The sequence below is a fragment of the Berghia stephanieae genome, chromosome 1, assembly GCF_034508935.2.
Source record: "Berghia stephanieae isolate SIO BIC M18660-M18661 chromosome 1, UCSD_Bste_1.3, whole genome shotgun sequence".
In the NCBI taxonomy this organism is placed as follows: domain Eukaryota; kingdom Metazoa; phylum Mollusca; class Gastropoda; order Nudibranchia; family Aeolidiidae; genus Berghia; species Berghia stephanieae.
The window spans coordinates 89,679,219-89,694,218 of NC_088360.1; the positions used below are offsets into that span (position 1 = coordinate 89,679,219).

The window sequence follows — 15,000 nt, forward strand, 5'->3', positions numbered from 1 at the left end:
CGGAATGGCTTTAAAGACCTGCTCACTTGGATGCATTGTATTATTGTTGTGCCCTGCCTTGCGTTAGTTAGGGGTCTCCAATGGTCATCATCATCGTTATCATCATTTATTATCATTTTCAACAACATGCATTATCATTACATTGATTGATTCCTCGCCTGTAACGAAAACATAATGGTCATTATTGTCATCGCCGTCCTCAATGTTGCCTTGATGATGATGACGACGACGACGAGGACGACGACGATGATAATAATGATAATAATGATAATAATAATAAATAATAATAATAATAATAATAATAATAATAATAATAATAATAATAATAATAATTATTATTATTATTATTATTATTATTATTATTATTATTATTAATTATTATTATTATTATTATTATTATTATTATTATTATTATTATTATTATTATATTTAGTGAGAACTAATCGCCACAATGACTGCCTAAAAACAATAACGAAGAGCTGGGTGACGTTAATTTTGTTCCTTCCATGACATGACACTTAACTAAAAATTACGTTACAAGACAGACAACTGTTAACAAAATATAGTGAAAACTTTACCCAAAAAATCAGCCTGCCTCGAATAGGGATCGAACCTCAGACCTCCTAGTCGAGGTAGGATGATTTTTTCCTTGTATTGTTGTTTCTTGCTTTGTCTGATACACTTTTTCAGATCTTTATCTAAGACGGGGTTCTGAGTATGCGAATGAAGATTAGATCTATTACAGAAACAGTAAACAAGAAAGAATACATTCCCTATGATAGTGTACAAAATCAATAGATATATTGAACAATAGATTACTTATATACAGTCTCATGTTGTATTAATGCCCTCTTACTATTATTATTGAGTCACCCAAGGCATGGTAAATGTGTGTGGGTCTCGGTGTGCAATAGGTAATGAGTCATTTTAAAGGGCGAAGTTCTGTGTCATTTCTTGGATTTATTTAATGTTGTAGCTACGTGCCGTACTTCAACGGATTTAATGATTCAAGTCTCACCAAAAAGGTGTTAAATATTGCTCTGTGTCCATTTTAAATGATTTACATAAATTATTCTACACTGACTTGCATAACATGCAAAAAGAATGGGTTTTTTACCTTTTGGCTACAAAATTTTCTGTCTAAATATCCATCTATTAACAAGACTCTCAATTTGTCATACAATTTTATGCCTGAGCCTTCAAAAAAGTTGAAGGTCTATAAGACATTTTGACAAGTTTGGGGTCATTTCCATATATCGATATTGAAATAAAAGTTTTCTGGATAAAGTAGGAACAATATGCGAGTCTTACACTCGCTTTTTGGAATTCCGGGCATGCTCCCAATCGCTGAACGAACTTGCGAGTGCGCGTTAGGAGCAAAGCTCGATTTAGAGTGTTAAGAAATCTTCTATTTTCTACCCGTCATTTGATTCTGATTTCTTCATCAGTGAGTTGAAAAATATTTAGCTAAGTCAATCCACTTAACAATCAAATTTTTATTAAATTTAACTCTGACGTCAGCGGTTATTGTAAAGTTGATATCATTTCACGTTACTATTTATGGGGAGGGGCAGCACAAAATGTGTTTTGTCGGTGTATTGCAGTACATACCAGTGGATGACAGTGAATACAAGTATTGATTAGTGTCTGTAAGACGTTAATCCCTCTATTCTTGATATTTACACTACTATTTAATTTTAGCACAGAGAACCGCTGGGGAAATACTGAACCCTGGGTAGTGTAAACATTGATATGGTTGGGATAGGGGAGAGTGAGATCAATACAACAGGCGGTGAGTAAGGTAAAATGAATTTTTAAAAATAAAAAATAAAAGATATGTACATTTGTTGGACCCGTTAATATGTCGAGGTGAGGAAACTTGAAATTTTAGCATTTATAAAGCGCAATATCCAATAAACGTGCGGAAAAAAAATAAAAAGATCACGCCCTTCCGCCAGGAAATTGCCGGATCACAGTGCAATGCCTTAACCACTCGGCCACTTCGCCCCCCCCCCCCTCCTTCCCCTTCCCACTAGTGCTCAAAGTGCTTTATAAAGAGTCCCTTGTCAACAGCAACACTTAACTTGCTTTGACGAGACATGACGCCTGTAAGGCGATATTACAAAAAAAAATTTCCAACAGAGATAACGGCCGGGTGCTCATTTTACAATTTAGTACGGTGATAAATATTAGTAAAGAGCCTTTTCAAAGACTCGACTATGCGCAACTCAAAGCGGGATTCAAACCCTTGGCCTTCAGGTCCGAAGCCACATAGCCACACCAGGGCCTTGAGGTCCGAAGCCACATAGCCACACCAGGGCCTTGAGGTCCGAAGGCCACATAGCCACTCCAGGGCCTTCAGGTCGAAGGCCACATAGCCACACCAGGGCCTTCAGGTCCGAAGGCCACATAGCCGCACTAGATGTTAAAAGTTTTACATTTCCTCAACCCGCTCAGTTGTACCTGGTAGGGTTGCTTCTGTATAAACAGCACCTACAGACATTGCGAGTCGGTGTGGGCTTTGGACTCCACGTAAAGCGCTTTGAGCACATCCAGTGAATATGGCGCTATGGAAAATCTCGTTTTATTTACTTTGATTGTGTGCATGGAGTGGTAGGCGAAGAGGTAATTGCATGGATGGAATTCTGTAACTGCCCTTTGAGTAATCTTTAGATATTAATGAATATTTTATGAATCTGTGAAACGATATTAGAGATAATCTTTCTCCTTTTGTCAATATTAATAAAGAATAGTTTTTTTGTTTTTTTTTGCTCGTATTTTGTTTAATTTGCATCTTATGGACATGCATTTTATGTTAGTCATCAGATTGATTGTGAGACAGAATGATCGATTAATTGATTGATAGATAGATAGATAGATAGATAGATAGATAGATAGATAGATAGATAGATAGATAGATAGATAGATAGATAGATAGATAGATAGATAGATAGATAGATAGATAGATGCAATTATTCTTTAAAATCTTATATTATTGCAAAACTCCCTACTACTGATTAATGTATAGATGGAACGAAGTTAACGTCAATCAGGTCTTTTTTATTGCTTTTTGCCATCCAAGTTTATTAGTAATTCTCACTAAACTGTATTAACCAGACTATAAACGTTCAAGGTTACATATAGTTTTGTGTTTTGGTCCGTTATACTTCCGGATGGCAATGTTGTGAGTTTCTTCGCCAATCGCATACTATCTATATAAACAAAATATCTTTTTAATTCTGGGGGGAAATACACGGCGTCACTTAGGACATACAATCAATTATGCCAAAACTATAGCGACTAAATGTCTCTAGAGTCTCTCTATCCACTGTTGTATCAATTGGATGTCACATTTTATCACCCTGATAATCAAATTACCACCGACATTTTTTTTATCACACTATCCCCACCCCCATCTCCGTCGATTAGTTTGTTAAGTCTTGTCCCCCCAAAAAAACAGGTCACCATTCACAAACATCACAACAACAACCACCACCACCGCCTACACCAACCACCATCCATCCCCTCTACAGACAGTTCGTTGCATTTCATTTCATGCGTGCGCGGTAACGAAATATTGCTTGTTTCCGTTTGGTGACAATCGCGTTGTCCGTGTATACTGGGGACGAGGCTGTTCTTGCGATGAGCGTGCGTGCTGGCCTGCCTGCCTGCGGGTGAGTTGAGGCGTGAGTGAGGTTTACTCACACGGGAGACAGGAGACAAAAGAATAAGGGTATGACGTGCATTGGATTATTTTGACGGCTGGATGTATGGTTATATATTTATTTATCACCGACTGCGCTGGTGCCCGGAGTGACGACGGTGTAAAAATTGTATTCTATTTGATTTCGTGTGGATAATTTATTTGTTTATTGAATGGTAACTTTACTGTACACAATCGTAAGTATTCTGTTAGCGTAACTCAGCAACAAGGTTGTGCATTGGCCACTTAATAGATGAACTTATTAATCTTGTCAGTTTTTAAAAATAATTTACATCGGTATGTTTATGTGTATGTTTATGATCTTTACTCTAAACGTCTTGTTGTAGACCTATTTTGTTCAACCTTTGCATGTTTCTTGGGGGTCCCGATAGCTCAGTTGTTAGAGCACTCGCTTCATACTCAAAGGGACCAAGATCGATCCCGGGTGCAGTCAAGAGTTTATCTGACCCCCCTGTTCACCCAGCATTGAATGAGTAGCTGAGGCTTTTAGATTTGGAGGAATTACTTTTCGATAGACTAGCGTCCTATCAAAGGATAGCAAACAATTAGTGTCCATTTCACGCTGTAGAAACCGGGATAAACTCCGGCTCTTGGGCCAATGGCTCTGAAGAACTACTTTTCTCTCTCTCTTTTTTTTTTTGCATGTATCTTGCATAACAAAATAGTTATGGTCTTAATGTTGTAATGAAAGGAAATAGATAATATCAAATAAACATTAGAGACGATCCATTATCCCATACAATAAAATGAAAACAAATCACTAATGTGTTCGGTTTTCTGGCCTGAAAATATTGAATAGTATAGGAAGAATAAAGATGACGTCGCTCAGCTCTTTGTTATTGTTTTGAACCCCCTGTTGGGTTGTTAGTTCTCATAAAAAAATCATATAAATCAGACAATAAACGTCAAATGCTACAATTGGTTTTGTTTACGATTCATCTGGCGGGCTAAAATTGTGAGTTTAGCTAATTTGATATAGGGCAATATTCACTAAACTTCCTCAAAGCGCTTTACAAGTGGTCCCTTAGCCAAAAGCAACATTTAACACGTAGGACAAGACATGACGCCTGTTTCGCGATATTACTTTTTTTCCGACAAAGACGCCGCTATTAAGGGACAGATACTCATTTTAAGTCTGAGTACGCTAAGATAATGTGATTAAAGAGCCTTCTCCAAAGAATCTATATTCGCCGCTCAGAGCGGTACTCGAACCAAGGACCTTCCGGTCCGAAGGCAAGTATCATATCACAAGACCACATTGCGGACTGGGTTCATTCAATAAAGCTGTAGTGATACTTCTAGTTAGCTTCTCATTTTTCAATTCAAGTCTTTCCTCTTTATTCAAACCATTCATGCAAAATGAAATCGTTTTTAAAAGTTTATTTCCTATATGCTAATTATTTTTCAAAACGTCAAATGAGAAAACCAAAATATAGATCAGGAGCCGAGTACTTGTAACACAGTACGCATAACGCATGACGATTTAACACATTCTGATTTCTGTCGTGCTCTGGAAAAACACATATTTTTAGAAATTTGGCCAGAAAACTCGTCCTTCAAATATCGATCGATTTAAATGACCCTCATCTTGGCAAAAACTCTCAAACCTGGGCCTTCGCGAAGTCCCAGGATTGAGAGTTTTTTTTTCAAGTTGAGGGTTATTTAAATCGATCGATATTTGAAGACGAGTTTTCTGGCCAAATTTTTAAATATGTATTTTTCAAGAGTACGGCCGATTTTCGTTGACAGCTGCTGTGATTGTCAATACTCTTCTGTTTTTGACATGGTTGCTCACAAATCAGCAACTGTGAATGTAAAAGTGAATAGGTGGCTGTCCGTTGAGTGTTGATTTTCATCGATCGATATATATATATATATATATATATATATATATATATATATATATATATATATATATATATATATATATATATATGGATTAATCATAGGCAGCTATAGCACTTGTTGGATTGATAGGCTTTGTGGTTTGATGGTATGACACTCGTCTTGTGGCCTGTAGGTCCTGGGGGCAGAGGAAAGTTGAGTCATTGATAAAAGCTCTTCGCTCACATTCGCTTACGATACTCAAATGTGAAATAAGTACTTCGTGGAACTGCTATATATATATATATATATATATATTATATATATATATATATATATATATATATATATATATATATATATATATATATATATATATATTAGCAACATTCAGGCGTCATGTCTCATCCTACATAACATTAAGTATTGATGTTCCTTGGCGCTCCAGGTTGAGCACATGAGCACATAATTTATTGGATATTGCTCTTTAGAAAAGCTCTCGGGATTTGTTGAGGTTTTAAAAATTGTTCGATGATGTTTGGTACAGTCGTCCTTGATTTAATTGTTATATCTGTTATTTTAAACGCAAGTTTCAAACCCAAACATCGTGCTAGTTCTGATCTATAAGACCGATTACTAAGGCTGGCGGGCATGTAGTGAAGATAGCTATGGGTTTGATAGATGGCATTTTGAAGTAAAGAATGGATAGGTTGCTGACTTGATGAAAAGCTAGATAAATGGATGAATCATCATATAGCTCGATGAATAAAAATGTGGAGAGACATGGGGAGAGGTAAATAAATGGGTAATGTGTGAGGTTATGTATTCTAGTTGTATGACACTCGCCTTCGGATCGGAAAGTCTTGGGTTCGAGCGTCACTCGGATCAGAAAGTCTTGGGTTCGAGTGCCGCTCTGAGCGGCGCCTAGTTGAGTAATTGGAAAAGGCTTTTTACTCACATTCTCTCGCCGTACTCAAGTGTAAAATGAGTACCTGGCCGTCTCTATTTCAAGAGAAATGCAATATCGACTAACATGCCTTGTAATGGCGCGTGATACATGTTATCTATTGCTGTTGGCTAGGGATACCATGTAACGCGCTTTGAGCACGTTTAGTGGATATTTCTCTACATAAAAGTTCAATAATTTTTTTTAAGGGATGGGTTAGTTGATTAATGGACTTGATAATAATGCCATTGCACCATGATCTGGGCGACTACTTTAGTCATGTCCTGATTATTCTAACTTTGTAGCACCTGGTTCATTCCGGCATAATACTTGATTGGGGCGGTGGGACACATTGTTTTTGTCATGTTTTTGAATTACTTTAGAGGGATTTTGTTACCACCAATGCCACAATTCTATTGATGCTATACTTTAAGCCAAAACAACATTCTATGTTTCTATGCCAAAGAGTTCGATGTTTTTATTGATTGGTTGATTGATTGATTTATTGATTGATTAATTTATCTTATGAATTGGGTTATTGATTGATCGATTGAGTTACTGTTTGACTAAGCACTATTTTATACAACCGATCAGGACTTATTCCTCTTACCATCGCTAGTGTCCGCACATCAATGAATGAATGAATGAATGAATGAATGAACGAATGAATGAATGAATGAATGAATGAATGAATGAATGAATGAATGAATGAATGAATGAATGAATGAATAATGCTACCCGCCCAGGGATGCAGGCCGCACGTTCGTGACATGCCATCGTCCTGCAGCGTGTTTGTTTTACCAACAATAGAAGGAACGAAGTCGACGTCACTCAGCTCTTTGTCATTGTTTTAAGACAGTCGTTTTAATAATTGATTCTCAATCATTTATATCAATCAGATCATTAACACTCAAGCTTACACATCGTTTTATTTTGTGTTGAAACGCTATATTCGGTGGCTGATGTTGTGAATATTTTACATAAACGCATAGCCTCAAATTAACACTCAAGCTTACACATCGTTTGTTTTTTTGTGTGTTGATTCGCTATACTCGGTGGCTGATGTTGTGAATATTTTACATATAGGCATAGCCTCAATAAGATCAATATGTGACTAGCCATCTCAACACGGTACTATATCGAGGTGAACCTGATCCTTGGAATTCTATACCAGTCTTAACTTATATAATATTAAAAAGATGTCCTTCGGAGCCATTGGCAAGTTTACGGTTACGTTCCCAACCTACAACGATCGAGGAACGACGAGGAAGAAAACAAAGACTCTGAGAACAAATCTTCGTTTTCTTCCTTGTCGTTCGTCAATCTTTGTAGGTTGGGAACGTAACCGTAAATTTTCTATAAAGCCCAGGGAGATTATACCAGTTTCTTTAGCGTGAAACTAATAATAGCAATTGCTTGCTACTCTTTGGATAGAACGCTAGTCAATCGCAAAGCACTTTCCACTGAAGCAACTCAATCACTGTCGGGGGGGGGGGGGGGGGGGGGTAGAAACAAATTTCGACTGTACCTGGGATCGATCTTTGTCCCTTTGCGTGTGAAGTATGTGCTCTATCAACTGAGCTATTGGGACCCCTAGTTGTCTCAAAACGGTATTATATTGAGTTGAACCTGATCAACAAATCTTTAGACTTGGATGTCAATCTTACCTTACATAATTTGAGTTAAAATAAATGCGTTTATTATAGAGATTGTAGAAACCTTATTCTGATGATTTTCACTTACATTCTCGAAGTCTCGGATTTGAAAGTGTTTGACAAGGTGCGGTAAATTTGAATCAATCAATATTTGAAGAACGAGTTTTCTGGTCAAAATGTTTTAGTTTATTTTTTTTTTCAGTGCACGATAGGCTTGTCGTGTGCTTTATATTAGTTAAATTTAATGCTTCACGATTTACTTTTAATGAGGAGGGATTTTTAAACATGGAGAGATTTGGTGATTTTCAGGGAATTCGAGTATTTCAAAATATGGAAAGAAAAACGATAGAAACAAATTATAATAACCAAATAAAACAAAGTATAATCTTTTTGTTCATGACAGGAATAAAAATGGGACATTCCTAGTCAGCGACAGACATTAGCTCATATTATTAGAGAGCGTGTTCGACGAGAAGAAATACCCACGAGAATAGTAAATATGCACTCGGAGACCCGTGCAATGCGTTACTCACTGCTTCTGATAGTCATCTGCACGCAATATTGGCTGGCTTTTAATGCCTGGCTCGACGCAACTATGCATTTATGTGGACTTTAAATTTCCAGTGTGGCATTAGGAGCGACCGATAGCGATCTTACCCAGACAACCGATTTAAAACAAGGCAGTATAATATCATATATCATTGTTTGTGGACCATAGGTGTTCATTTCACGTAAGATTTTGTCGTGAGCGACAAGTTTCACTTACTATCATAGATATTCAGTTGTTTTTTTTTAAAAGAAAGAAAGAAGAAAAAAAAACTAAAAAGTATCGACATTATGTACAGTAATAAAGGATTTTATATATACTATCATAATATTAAGTAATGAAATGAAAGCTTCAATTTATTAAACGAAGACAGATAATGTGAACGCCACTAATAATAATACATGTAGACCTACCTACTACTATCCCAAACATTTGTAAAACGTTATTCCAATTCCATTTTATAAATTTTACTATAGTCTACGTTTACTCTATATTACATTCTATACTACAAGACCCAGTAAATCCCTTTTTAAATGATTTATTCATCCATTGAACACCTTTTATTAATATTTATTGTGCGGCTATGTGGTCTTGTGGTATGACACTCGCTTTCGGATCGGAAGGTCCTGGGTTCGAGCCTCGCTCGGCGTATAGTTGAGTCCTTGGAAAAGGCTCTTTACCCACATTATTTCACCGTACTCAGGTGTAAAATTAGTACCTGGCCGTTAACAGCGTTGTCTCTGACCGAAAAAATTGTAATATCGCCTAACAGGCGTCATGTCCCGTCCTAAATGATAAATGTTGCTGTTGGCAAGGGACCCCTTGTAAAGCGCGTTGAGCACGTTTAGTGGATATTGCCCTATATAAAAGCTCAATGTAATTTAATTTTTTTAAAATTCGTGCTTCCTTACAAAGGAGCTTTTAATTTCCTGTCCCATAATTGATTTTTTTTATTCACCTTAACTGCCCTATTCTCACATTTTTAATACGTCCTTCGTGTGTCATTCATCGTGTTTTGTTGATAAAGTCGAAACCCGAAACGTCCACATTATATGTCTTCGTTTAATAGATTGAAGCTTTTATTCCATTCCTTATTGAACAATAACGTTATTTATTCCTTCGAGCTTCAAGCAGCAACATTTTCATTATACTATCGTGGTATATGTGCTAAGATCATTATTAATCCAAAAACCACTCCAGATTTCTTGTTTTATAAAATACATACAAAATATATATCGTATCGTATGGAGCTAATGGGTTTTCGAAAACCTTTAAATACTCCGTGACTCTTTCATGAGAAGGTAACATTTTTCAAAGCTATGTAAACAACATTCATTGTTAGTTTGACAATGTTCGGTACATATCGCTGTTTCAAATGAACAAATATCTAACACTAACACATAAATACGTGTAATATATAAGGTGATATTTTATAGAAGGAACGAAATTGGCGTCACTCAACTCTTTGTTATTGTTTTTATCCAACCATGTTTATGAGTAGTTCTCACTAAATTCGATCAATCAGACCATAAACTTACGATAACAAATTAGGAAAGTAAGGACCAGGCACCGGTGTAAGATAAAGAGCTAAACAAGTGTGTATGAAAGGTGCCAGACAAAGCGAGAAAGAAAAATACCAACAACAACAACAAAAAACATCCCAAAAAAATCAGTCTAGCTCGAAATTAAGTGAATTTTTGGGATGGTATTTTTTTTAAATTTTAATTTTTCTTTCTTGCTTTGTCTGGCACCTTTCATACCCACATGTTCAGTTCTTTATCTTACGATAGTACGTGAAATCTACGACGAGTTTGAAATCAGAGTTTGCCAAAGACGAAGAAGGATAACCAAAGTAATCAGAGAAAGTTGTTGCCTGTTGTGTCAATGCACAGGTGTCTTGATAATTTGTCTTTATTAATCCGATGCACACATTGTGTTTAAAGAGAGTTTTATTGAAACAAAGGAACATTTAAACACCCTTACACGGCGTAATTTCACGGTTTGCACCAACCCATTGCTCTTTAAGTATTAATGTATGCCGCTGAGTGATACTGTGTAACAAACAAAAAGGAATGTATCACCTTTTTGAAATACCAAACACGGAACGTTCCGGGATTTAAAAAAAACCCTTCTTCAGCCAATAACAAAAACAACAAAAACATTAATACATCAATTAACCGGTTAACTGGGAAAACACGTCATTTAAAGTTTGGCCAGAAAACTCGTCCTTCAAATATCGATCGATTTAAATGATCCTCATATTGACAGAAATTCTCAAACCTCGGACTTCGCGAAGTAAAGCGTTTTGTGAACGTTAAGTGAGTATTGCCTTATGTAAATGCTCAGGTTTTAGTTAGACAAGTTATGACAAAACTAAAAAGTACTTCAGTGTTTTGAGACCGTTCATTGAACTCCAGCTTCCCTGACAAATTAACGGGCTGTAACATGGCAGGATCTGGCCAACTTCTGACATATCATTTATATTTATTTACATGTCTGATCACAGAGCACATGCTATTGACTTATTTAACATTGTAATGGAGAATAGTCTGTATTGGATCGAGGGGTTAATTTTTTATATAATAGATGAAAGATCAATTGAGGACATGGAGGAGGAATAGGAGAAAGAGGAGGAGGAGGAGGAAGAAGAAGAAGAAGAAGAAGAAGAGAGAGAGGAAGAGGAGGAGGAGGAGGAGGAAAAGGTATGAGGTGAATGATAATGATGAGGGGGAGGAGGAGCAATAAGCAGAGCGTGAAGAAGAAAAGATGATACAGAGAAGAGGAAGAAGAAGACGATAAAGAACTATATTTATAATTAGACTATATATATATATATATATATATATATATATATATATATATATATATATATATATGATTGAGGGGAATTCTGGACGAAACAACGTTGTCGGAGAACGTGTAAAAAACGAAATGAGAATAAATAAATAAATATACAGAGATATAGAGATGGGGGAGGGGGTGTTAAAGATGGTAACCTCTATCTATGACTTCATTATTTGTGTTGAGTGATCCTAGAGGAGAGAAAGCTTGCGTTTGAGTTCTTAGAGCGCAACAATAATCAAATGATGATGATGATGATGATGATGATGATGATGATGATGATGATGATGATGATGGTGATGATGATGATGGTTTAAGAATATTAACTGGGTAGGGTTCCTGACCTCCCATAGTGGGCAGGGAGGTATACTGTGTCTTCTATCCCCCTATATCTGTTTTCCAACTTGCTTTCTCTCTTTGTCTTGGAATGAGATTTTGGTATTGCCGTGGCCCTGGCCGGATACCCTGGCTGGGAAGGAAACAGTCAAATGTATAGTTAGTTTTGGGAAATGATATTTTTTTCCTTGTAAATCATCTCTCTGTTATGTACTGTAATATTTATCCTTTTACATATGTATGTACCTGTGCTTATGTCTTGATAAGACATTTAGTGATCTCAAACTAAGTACTAGTGTGCTCTTGGAATCTACATCTGTACCCTATTTGAATCAATTCCCCTTCGTCTGCCTTATTCTTGGATGCTTTAATTGTAATTCTAGAACTCTTGACTATCCCAATTTCTTCTTTTTTACTGGCGCTGATATGACCTAAATGCGTTGCAAGCGCCGTAAAACCCTTAAAACAAAACAAACAAGAAAATTAATGTCAAATGTAACCTGCCGGGTAAAATTGGTGTCATGTAGGAATATACTTGATCTAGATTAAGAAAACCGATCTAGTATAGTCAAAGCAATCAGAATCAATGACATTTTGGTCTGACTTTAAAGGAACAAATCTCAATCCCATTTATAATGTCTCTTATCTTTTACGTACCACTATGTGGTCTTATGATCAGACTTTGGCCTTGAAATCGAAAAGTCCCAGTTCGAGGCCAGCTCTGAGCGGCGCATTGTTGAGTCATCGAAGAAGGCCCTTTACTCACATTCCCTCACCGTACTCGGGTATAAAATGATTACCTGGCCGTGAACAGCGGTTTCTCTGTCGGGTAAAAATGTAATATTGTCAAATAGGCGTCATGTCTCGTTCTGTTGCTGTTGCTAGGGACCCCTTGTAAAGCACTTTGAGCACATTTAGTGGATTTTGCACAATATAAATACTGTAGTTGAGTTTAGTTTAAATATTATAAGTTAAATTTGATATCCAATTCTACGGGTTGGATCCCTTTTTTTTAAAGAGAAATTATCTTTATATGACCTTTGGGGGATGGAAGAGGGGAGAGATATATACAAGCGGAAGAGAGAGAGAGAGAGAGAGAGAGAGAGAGAGAGAGAGAGAGAGAGAATGAGAGAGAGAGAGAGAGAGAGAGAGAGAGAGAGAGGAAGAAATTGTATGGAAGTTAGATTTTACATATAAATGTAAACGTATATTTATGACTTCCGTATAAGTTACGGATGACGATGAAAGAGATAAAACATGCAGTTGAATTCTTTCAAGTGAAATGATGATGATGATGATGATGAGGAGGAGGAAGAGGAGGAGGATTATGATGATAATGATGATGAGGAGGATGATGATGGGGTGATGATGATGATGATGATGATGATGATGATGGTGGTGGTGGTGGTGGTGGTGGTGGTGATGGTAGTGGTTGTGGTGGTGTAATGGTAATGGTAATGGTAATGGGGTGATGTTGATGGTGATAATGGTGATGGTGTTTGCTGTGATGTGGTGATTATTGTTGTTGTTGTTGTTGTTGATATTGTATGTGTTGGTGGTGGTGTAGGTGATGGTGGTGGTGGTAGTAATGGTAGTGGTGGTGGTCGAGTGGGGAGTGGTGGTGACGACGACAACGATTAGAAGTAATGGTGACAAACGACGACTACGATGACGAGAAGATGATGATATCGATGAAATAATAGAACACGGGCATCAATCACTGCCAATTATATATCAAAACCCATGACTTAAGATGACAACGAAAACGATGACGATGACGACGTGGATGGCATACTATCACTAACGCCTTCCTACGAAGGCCTCCTCTAACTAGAATCAAAAAGTTTGAACGACGATAATGTCGATTATAATAGGATTATCTGGGCGACTCGACCGCTAAGCCTTTCAAAAGGCCCATCTCCTCTCGATTTTACGGGAAATGAAATTGGACGAAAAATGTCATTACACTTAGTTATGCCGAAGTTATCCTTTTCATAATAATGGTGCCGCTCAGGCAATCATTTCCCTTGGCACCAAATTACAATACTCAAACATCCCCCATTACCTTCTTCTTTCAATAATTTCGAGATGAAGAGCTAAGAGAGAGAGAGAGAGAGAGAGAGATAGAGAGAGAGAGAGAGAGAGAGAGAGAGAGAGAGAGAGAGAGAGAGCGGAGAGAAAGGGAGAGGGGTGGGGGTGGAAAAAAGTAATTTCATGAGTAAGAGCCACTTTCTCGTTATCTCTATTGACAGACGTAAAGCCTTGCGCACATGCATAATGCGTATAATAATATTGTACGCACATAAAAATAGTCTTCGCAACATTTCAGACTCATATTTATTTTTCAAAAACTGGCATAACCCAGTATTTTGTGAGTAAATATTTTCACAAATCAGTTTTTGTGGGACAGATTTTTTTTTATTTCTCTCACTTTTATTTGGTTCTGAATATTATCGCCTCCAAGATGCTTGGTTTCCTCGTCATCAAATTATAGTGTGGAAAGGGGCGTAAGCTACTTTTTCGACGTGGGTGGGAAGGGGGATTGGGGGTGGGGGTGGGGTGGGGGGGGGGGGAGAAAGAAACTTGGGGTGAGAGTGAGATAGTGCCATTCAAAGTAACCTGGCCGGACAAATAAATGTGTCGAGATTTTTCAATGAATAATTTAATGAATGAATGAATGAGTAAATGAATGGAGGAGGAAAGGAATGAATGAATGATGAATGAACGAGTGAAGGGATGAATGAATGAATGAATGAAAGATGCATGAACGTGCGCGGGATGAATGAGTGAATGAATGAATTAAAAAATTAAGGGTGACAAGACAAGAAAGGGTACTATGGATAAATAAATTAGAATGGTATAAAATACTCAGCATAGAATCACAAATCCGTTTTAAAATGCCAGATTTTCAATATTGATTCTTGCCATTTATTCTACCGAAAAAAACTACGTATTGTAAAGTAGAAAACACTGCGCTTTGCATAGCCAAGAAGACATGAAATACTGGCAATATCAGCATGCCTAAATTTAAATTCTGACATGAACTTCATAAGTTTACATACAAAACATTTTTTTTTTAGATTTGGCCAGAAAACTTGTCCTCAAGTATCGATCAAATAAAATGACC

At 36.9% G+C, this 15,000-nt stretch overlaps 1 protein-coding gene across 2 annotated transcripts in view; it reads left to right on the plus strand.

Moving 5' to 3' along the window:
* Window positions 1-3,633: 3,633 nt before the first annotated feature.
* LOC144960966 (uncharacterized) overlaps window positions 3,634-15,000 on the plus strand; it is a 36,392-nt gene continuing 25,025 nt past the window's right edge. The window contains exon 1 of one of the 2 annotated variants that reach the window (XM_078894333.1): window positions 3,634-3,900. The gene's annotated coding sequence lies outside the window, so the exon portion shown is untranslated. The remainder of the gene's footprint in view (window positions 3,901-15,000) is intronic. The other variant, XM_078894337.1, reaches the window with a different exon arrangement.